Source organism: Diadema antillarum, unplaced genomic scaffold (genome assembly GCF_040938485.1).
Source record: "Diadema antillarum isolate AM-2024a unplaced genomic scaffold, OU_Dant_1.0 seq00000862_RagTag, whole genome shotgun sequence".
Classification (NCBI taxonomy): domain Eukaryota; kingdom Metazoa; phylum Echinodermata; class Echinoidea; order Diadematoida; family Diadematidae; genus Diadema; species Diadema antillarum.
The window spans coordinates 581239-588301 of NW_027271732.1; positions in this window are offsets into that span (position 1 = coordinate 581239).

The window sequence follows — 7063 nt, forward strand, 5'->3', positions numbered from 1 at the left end:
GCGTTGCAATCAACTTGGCTCTGCTCGACTCAGCTGTAAGAGTTCTGTGTCTGGTACACGGTTGATTCGGGAGTGGGTGAACTGTATGTCGTCCTCTTTTGACGAAACTGTGAAAATCTCCCGCCGGTCGAAACTTTCGAAGTCACAAAACATTCAAGGGAGGTGAACACTCTAAAAACACAAATGTTGAATTAGCATTTAAAAGGGCCAAGGAGTGACAACATTTTCAAAGTGTTGGTTTTCCTGCTAGATTCAACATTTAAAATGTTATTTTAAAAGTTGGATGCAACACTTCAAAAATGCTGTCACTCCTCGGCCCATTTTAAATGTTGATTCAACATTTGCGTTTTTAGAGTGAAAGTAGGCCCCTATAGTACCTCCCTGATCATTCAGTCAGATTTCTTATAATGAATCAGGGTAACTAGAGTCGTCTATACATCTTTACATTTCAATTTTTTGAATGATTTCCCATTTCACAATACTTGCAATGTATCAAATGAAGTCCGTTAGACGACTATTTCATGTTGCCTTATTAGCAACACTTGCAATAGTCGCCATTCTACAAAGATGAACTTGCCCTGTATCTATCGAATCACTGAAAAGATAGGGTTGCTGCAGAACCGGCTTTGTGAAACCAGGGAGGTGGTCTCTCTTCCACCTTCTTATCCCTGGTGCCAGTGGGAATAACGTCTTCGTCACAACCTGTATCCTGAAGTAAGGTTACGTGGAACAGATTATAGTGAAAGAGAGAGAAGTATCATACTTTATGCAACCGGAACAGAACTCTGTACACGTCCTGTGTATGCAACTCCTGAAAGGTTCGACGTCACTGGAAGAATTCCACCGGGAATAATTCCATTAAATAATTTTTTCAGAAGTCATTAAATAAAACATGTCGCATTTAGCCAAATATCTAAGAAGTGATTTTATGATGAAAAGAAAAAAAAAAGCATAAGTTCACGTCGGATTTTGAAAGTGTTCTGTCAGTGTTGGATGGGATTTATGATCGGTGGGAAAATGTTGCAACATGGGCATTCGATGTTGCTTATGTCCATGTCTTGACGGCAAATTAGTCATCCCCCCCCCCAAAAAAAAGGATAACAAAGTCTTTTGAGTAAAAAAAGAAGAAGAAAGGATTGACCTATGCAAAACTCATTCGGAGTACCCATATTCCAAGTTGATGTTAGGGCCTATATTACAGTATTGAACCTATTTATGGGTGCTTTGCACAAAATTCTATAATCATAAGGTTTCATATTTATTTTGCTAGGTTATTTTTTTTTCCTCTCCCATGCTTAAAATGTAATGATGTATATCTTTTTGCAATCATTCTGCGCTGATCCCTTGTAGTCTTGCAACATTATTACAACCCACCCATTTCCATGACATATTACTTTCCAACTCACTGCATCCCCACATCAATAAACATACCGGAATAAATAACACCACCCATAGTAAAACATTAATAGATGATATACTGTCTAATGTTATAACTGAAACCTGTATGAACGGTATTCTTTATTCAGATATATCTGATCATTTACCGATTTTTATGATTAATGATAGATCTGTAACAACTCCAATACGTTGCCAACCCAAACAGTATTTGAAAACGTATCGAAATGAAACGCCACAAAATATTGATTCATTGAATCAAGATTTATTCGAAGAACAATGGAATGACGTCTTTGAACTCCAAGATGTTAATTCTTCCTACGAAATTTTCTTACAAAAACTATTAGATAATTATGATAAACACATTCCTTTAACTCCCAAAACGAATGGAAGGAAAAGAGCTCGGCAATCGTGGATTACTCAGGGTCTTATACATTCCATTCTTACTCGAAACCGTCTTTATAAAATATCTCTGAGGAAACCTATACTACTGAAAACGTGAAAAGGTATAAAACATATAAAAACAAATTAACTACCTTGATTAGAGTTTCACGTAAATCATATATTTCAAATAAACTCGAATCTAATAAGGATGATAAAAGTGCTCTTTGGCGGATTGTTAATGAAATACTCAAAAAGAAACCTACGGAATGTCCTGATAGCATTACTCATAATGATAATGTTATTACCAATCCTGACCAAATTGCAAATATTTTTAACAATTTCTTTGTCAATGTTGGTCCTTCTTTAGCAGCATCTATTCCCATAAATGATATAAAAAAATCATAAAGATTACTTACCTGAAAGTAATCAAAATTCTTTGTTTTTTTACTCCAATTAATGAATCGGAAATTATTGATATTGTTCGATCTCTGAAATGTAGTAAATCCTGTGGGCCTGATAACTTAAGGGTGAATTTTTTGAAAAAAAATAATTTACCCCTTAGCAGCCCCTCTCACCCATATATTCAATCTATCCCTACTTAACGGTAAGTTTCCAGACTCTTTTAAAATCGCCAAAGTTATCCCCATTTATAAAAGAGAAGATCCATCAATGGTGAAAAATTATAGACCCATCTCATTGTTACCTCCAATATCGAAAATTTTAGAAAAAGTAGTTTATAAGCGTCTCTCCTCGTTCATGATTGAAAATGAAATATTTAATGTGAATCAGTTTGGTTTTAGGTAAGGATTTTCTACTGATTATGCTATAATCAAGTCTGTTGATAATATTATTGATGCGTTTATTAAAAAGGAGCACATAATTGGAGTCTTTGTGGATGTTAGTAAAGCATTCGACACTATTGACCATGACATTTTATTTGAAAAATTATATAATTATTTCGTGAGAGGGATTACTTTGTCGTGGTTTAGAAGTTATCTAAGTCATCGAAAACAATATGTTGCATTTAAATCCAGTCACTCATCATATTTGAACGTGTCATGATTGTGGTGTCCCTCAGGTATCTATCCTAGGGCCCCTCCTTTTTTTGATTTATATTAATGATATTATTAATTCCTCTCCTCGTTTAAACTTCATCTTATTTGCAGACGACACCAACGTTTTTTATTCCCATATGGATATTGTAACACTGGTTGATACATTAAATATGGAATTAGATAACATTTCGAAATGGTTTAGAAGTAATAAGCTTTCATTGAATATTGATAAAACTTGTTTTATACATTTTCATACGCTTCAATCCCAACCCACCCTTCCTCAAAGTATTTCTATTGATGATATAGATATTGCTGAGAAACATTTAACCAAGTTCCTAGGAGTGACCCTAGATAGCAATCTAACTTGGAATACTCATGTTCAGAATATTATAACAGCAATATCTAAAGCAACTGGCGTTTTAAGGAGAATAAAATACTGAATTAATGATCAAACTTTAATGATGTTATACAACACCTTATTTCTACCATATGCAATGTACTGTAATATTGTATGGGACAACTGTAGCAAAACCAAATTGAAAACATTTTTTCTTCTTCAGAAAAAGGCTCTTCGTATATGCACACATTCAAATTTTTTGGCTCACACTGATCCCATATTTTATCGCCTAAAAACTCCAAAGGCCCATGATATACATTTATACCTATATGCCATATTTATGTATAAACACATTCGAAATTTATTACCATTTTTCCATAATGCCCTAGTAACCAATGACCATATTCACCCATACCCTACCCGTCGTTCCCATGATTTTCATTTAAGCAATCCAAAGCTTTTACTTGCTCAAAAGTCGATTAGACATCACGGTCCGGATACATGGAACACTCTTCCTGAAGAGTTGAAACAGTGTGCCTCCTTGTTTTCATTCAAAGCAAACTTAAAGAAGCATATTTTACTACAGTATACTTCAAATACGAATTAAGCACGAATAATTTATATGACTCACGTTGGTCTCCCGATAGCAACATCGTAAGTCGTTCCCTCTTCCAGCAAACCAATTTTATTATTCTAAATTCCAGCCTATCTGCCCCTGTGCACTTTCAAGCACTTGCACGCACATTCACCACCATCACACATCAGAGTTTATTTTCCCCTGCTACCTTCGCAGCAGAATTTGTATTGTTACGAATTTGATACGTCCCTACCTTTTCCTCGGGCCGGCCATCTTTTCAAGCAATGCTTACAATGGCGGCCCTCTGTATTATCGCTTCTTAGATATTATATTGTTATTGTAATCCCAGCTGCCTAGACATGCATACTGTAATATTATATCATTAATTTCCTTTTATATCGTTGTTTATGTTTTAAATATACTTTGTATGTTTTCCATGTTCATGATTATGTAATTTATGTATATATTGATTTGCAGAAAATAAAGTATCTATCAAACAATTTTAAAATGACACAAAACCACTCTATCTAAAAACTGTTTTGAATGATGCATTAATGGACTGCATTAATGTGATAAGGCGATATCTGCAGCAGAGTGGTTGCTACGAGGAAATGCCGTGCCCAAAGCACAATTCTTAATAGACACGCTCTTTACCCATCAACTTCATATAAAGTATCGTGCAGACCCACACGCGCACACACACACACACACACACACACACACACACACACACACGCACCCACCCACCCCCCCACCACATATATATATTTTTTTTCTTCTTCTTCTTCTTCTTCTTCTGATTCGAGCCTTTTGTCCGAGATAACAAAGCATATTTTCGATCGGGCAATAACTCTATTGCATGCATCCTTCACATTCACCGTTAATTTGAGAAGTGAATGCTTTTAGTAGACAAAAAGTAGATGTAATATAACATTAGGAAAATTCCCTTACTCATATTCACACAATTTTGCTTATGTTTTGTGTGACTTGTATTGAGTATAATTATTGTATATACCCAAGGCATTCGGTCATATATTGATCGAGTGCTTTCCTGTAAAGATGACAATAATATACCTTGAAGGTAGGACCTACTCATTGTGCCAAGTGTCGATTCTATACTGAACGGCGTGGACTGCAAATAATGTGCATATGGGTTAGGCCCTATCCTTAATTTATCGTTCTCAACTTGTATATTAGTGCACCCCAAACTTAAACAATTTAGTTCAATTCAGTTTATTTTTTTTTTGCAACCAGCAAGGAGTGAAACAAAATATAATACAATATAAAGCATGCGTAAAACTATCACATTGTTTGATTAATTTCAATCGAGAAAGTAGAAACACAAAACAAAAAGGGAATTGCAAAGTATGTGAGATGCGACATCTAAGTTACAACTTAACTTACAACATAAACGCAGAAATAAAATCTGTACAGATGTAAAAATCTTCAGTTAGAAATTTTAATCATTGCCAATTTCTGTTTTACCGGGTGTTTGTAAAGGAATAGAATTCACTGTAATTTCTCGTTTGATTAAATGAAAGTAACTGAGGTCCACAAGAGCACCAATATAGAATAGGAATAGTAATAAAGAGCACGCCACACTAGATCTTTATGTCTTTCATGATTTGGCATCAATTAAACAACACACTTTTACCAATGAAGGCGACTTTCTACGGGGATATACAATGTATGTTGATTTGGTGCCAATGCTTTCAATACATCTGACCACAATGTATACCTTTGTTATAAAAAGATATGATTACATCAACAGACTAAGAAGTAAGTGAAACGTATACTAGTATTATGTTTGATAACTAATCTAAATCTGCTTGAAAAGAATACTCTTTTCTGCGTGGTGTACCGAGTAGAGATGAATTTTGGGTCCGAAGCTATTATTACCGAATAATTGAGATATAATACTCTCTTTTAGATTTTAGATTCAGATTGTTTGCCGAGTATTTAAGCAATTAGTTGACAAAGTAAAGAAATGTATATTGTGTGAGGTTGTTGGTAAGAGTTATATACAAAATTAGAGGACGCCAGCAAGTGCTGCGAAATGGGAGGGGATATACATGTAACTACTTTTGCCCGTACCAAAATGCAAACCGCAAACTGTGCCCCTTTTACCAAGTAAACAGTCAATGCCGATACATGATGAAATAATAATGATGATGGTGATAATGGTGATGATGCTGATGATATTCCATGCTGATGATGAAAATGCTGATGATGATAATAACAACAATAATCTTATTTGCATCTTATTTGCATAATTTTTGCACAGCTGCGTGCAGTCACCAGCTGTCAAAAGCACCTCCTCTATCCCCTCTTCCGTTTCTCTTGTTCAGCGTGTAGGCATTCTCTCTCTCTTCTTTCCTTTCTTCCTTTAATTTTGTTTCTGCCCAAGTCCTTCCAATCGCATCTCCGTCAGTTTAGTCATGTCATGTTGTTGTGTTTCTGCTGTTTTGTTCCATTCTGTCTCAATCATTTTAGTGCTGTTTTGTTCCATTCTGTCTTAATTATTTTTGTGTTAAGTATTTGTAATTACAGTAAATATTTTGAAAGAAACACTTGAGTGGTTCATGATATACATCAAGCATTGCTTTTGAGTGGACCTCTCAGTTCTCTTTTTTCCCCTCCAAACATAACTTCGTATAAACCATTTATATCTCTATTTGTTAATTTTTGCTTCCCACATTCTAATGTATAAGCTTATGATATCATTCCTGATTTATTCTGTGTTATGTTTTGTTGGAAGAAAAATGAGAATGAAAATAAATGAATTGAATGAATTGAATAATGATAATGATAATAATGATAACAATATCAATAATAATAATAATAGCAATAATAATAATAATAATAATAATAATAATAATAACAATAATAATAATGATAACAATAATGATGATAACATCAGAAGTAATAACACATACGGTTTGGCTGAAGAAGGATACTGAGAAACTGATCTTTGTTGCCCAAGAGCAAGCATTGTCAACAAATGCCGTAAAAGCTATAAGATACAGAAAAGAGATGTGGATGCCACATGCAGGATATGCCGAGAATGAGACGAGACAGTGCAACAAATCGTATGTGATTGTATCAAACTGGCCTCAAAAGAGTTCAAAAGACGACCCGACAAACTGACACAAGTAGTTCACTGGATTGTGAAAATGAATGTGTGCACGATTGCAGTAGGAGCACTCAGAACCAAAGCAGCTATATGATGTTATTTGGTTGTATCCGACCAGGTGCAAACACTCCAAATAGCCAGCATTGCTCGGGACGGCAAGTATCCTCAGAAAAGTCGGAACT